This window comes from Ornithorhynchus anatinus, chromosome 5 (genome assembly GCF_004115215.2).
Source record: "Ornithorhynchus anatinus isolate Pmale09 chromosome 5, mOrnAna1.pri.v4, whole genome shotgun sequence".
Classification (NCBI taxonomy): domain Eukaryota; kingdom Metazoa; phylum Chordata; class Mammalia; order Monotremata; family Ornithorhynchidae; genus Ornithorhynchus; species Ornithorhynchus anatinus.
The window spans coordinates 61,288,845-61,291,354 of NC_041732.1; positions in this window are offsets into that span (position 1 = coordinate 61,288,845).

Here is a 2,510-nt window from a genome sequence, read left to right on the forward strand (position 1 = left end):
CCCGTGCTTAGTTCAGTACTAGACAATAAGTGCTGAAAATGTAACTTTAATTATTATGAATTATTATTAAAACCCACAGTGACTACCTCTCAGGAAAGACCTAACAAGGAGCACCAGATATGAAATCTGGGAGCACATTCAGTTCCTAAACATTGCTGTTGTCCTCAGGACGAGGCATCTTCTCCAGGTAGGATAGTAGGAGAATAGTTCACAGCAGGATTCCTGCTCAAAACTGAACCGAAAGGGGGCAACCCTCAGCCAGAGAGGCAGAATAAATGTTTTAAAGACATAATAAAACATAATCTTCAAAGAGACTCAAACCGTGGACTGGAAGGCGACCCCTGCAGCTGACAATCCAGCCCCATGTGCAGTATCAAGAGAGCTGAGTCTTTGGGGAGATTGGAAGAGCAAGAGGCAGATTTGAAAGCAGTAGTATCATCTTGAAAAATGAAAGGCAGATACGTATGTGCATATACCCACACGACCTATTTCTTCTCCCTTTAATCATTTTTATAACTCTTCGCTCAACCCTCTCTTATTCCTCGTCTTTTTTTTTTTTTTTTTTGAAGTGAGGTAATCCAAACTGCACTAATAAGTGCTCTTCCGTTCAGGGAATAGGTGAAATGTTATTTCCTAGTTTTGCACGTCATGCTTAATTAAGGCATCCCAATACAGAGTTGTATGTTTTCATAATCCCAGCAGTAACTGGATGATTCTACTCAATTATAAGCTCACTTCCAAGTCTTTGCTACCTTCTCCCAACCTCTCCTTCTTTAAAATCTCATATTTCCCCCTCCCTCCGGCACATCTTTATATGGATGTCCTGCTACACTCAGTACGTCCAAGTCGGAATTCTTCATCTTCCTCAAAGGTAGTTGACAGCACTACCATTTTCACCATCTTTGAAACCAACAATTTTAGCATTATCCCTTACCCCACTAGACTGTAAGCTCATGGAAGGTGGGGATTGTGTCTTCCATCTCTTTCCATTCCACCAAGCTCAAAGAACAGCGGTCTGCACACAGCAGGTGCTCGGTAAATGCTGTGAAGCAGCGTGGCTCAGTGGAAAAAGCCCAGGCTTGGGATTCAGAGGTCATGCGTTCTAATCCCGGCTCTGCCATTTGTCAGCTGTGTGACTGTGGGCAAGTCACTTAACTTCTCTGTGCCTCAGTTACCACATCTGTAAAATGGGGATTAAGACTGTGAGCCCCACATGGGACAACCTGATTACCTTGTATCCGCTCCCCAGCACTTAGAACAGTGCTCGGCACATAGTAAGTGCTTAACAAATGCCATTATAATAATAAATTCTACATGTTGATTGAGACTGAGAAGAAAGGGGACAAAGAGAGATAGGTAAGGATAAAGAGGGTGATGGAAAGAGGGGAGCAGAGGGGCAGAAGCCATGTTTTCTAACTCTTTGTAACCCCGCCAAGCATTTAGTAGTTTTCCACACACAGTAGTTGCTCAACAAATACAAGTGATTAATTAAGACTGAGAAAGAAAAGAGACAAAGTATTGGGTAAGGAAGGATAGCGAGGGGAGCAGAAGGAGAGAAAAGCAACACACCCACAGACACAAACATATAGACCCACATAAAACCATATAAAAGCAGCTTGGAACTAGTGAAAAAAGCCCAGATGTGGGAGTCAGAAGATCTGGATTCTAATCCTGGGTCTTCTACTGTAATACCTTGGACAAATCACTTCACTTCTCTGTGCCTCTGTTACCTCATCTGTAAAATGGGGATCAAATCCTAGTCCCTTATCTTTAGACTGTGAGCCCCATGTGGGACAGGAGTTGTGTCTAACCAGATTAACTTGTATCTATCCTCGTGTTTAGAACAGTACTTGTCATACAGTAAGCACTTAACAAATACCATAACTATAATCATGGTTACATAATGTAACATTCGATTAGACTGTAAACCCGTCATTGGGCAGGGATTGTCTCTATCTGTTGCTGAATTGTACATTCCAAATGCTTAGTACAGTGCTCTGCACATAGTATGCCCTCAATAAGTACTACTGAATGAATAATATAATGTGTAGTATATGATAAATTCATATACCATATATGATTATACATTCTATAACCATGTAATTACATGGTATAATATATGATATAATTATTATGTATTATAATTATAATAATGTTGGTATTTGTTCAGCGCTTACTATGTGCCGAGCACTGTTCTAAGCGCTGGGGTAGACATAGGGGAATCAGGTCGTCCCACGTGGGGCTCACAGTCTTAATCCCCATTTTACAGATGAGGGAACTGAGGCACAGAGAAGTTAAGTGACTCGCCCACAGTCACACAGCCGACAAGTGGCAGAGCTGGGATTCGAACTCATGAGCCCTGACTCCCAAGCCCGTGCTCTTACATGCTCACACACCTATAAAAAGCTCATTTTTGCTGTCCCAAGGATCCACCATTGTCCAAGCCCTGAAGTGGTCCCTAGGTAGGGATTAGGCAGATTGGGCAGCAGAGAGTCCCAAGTCCAGTCCTG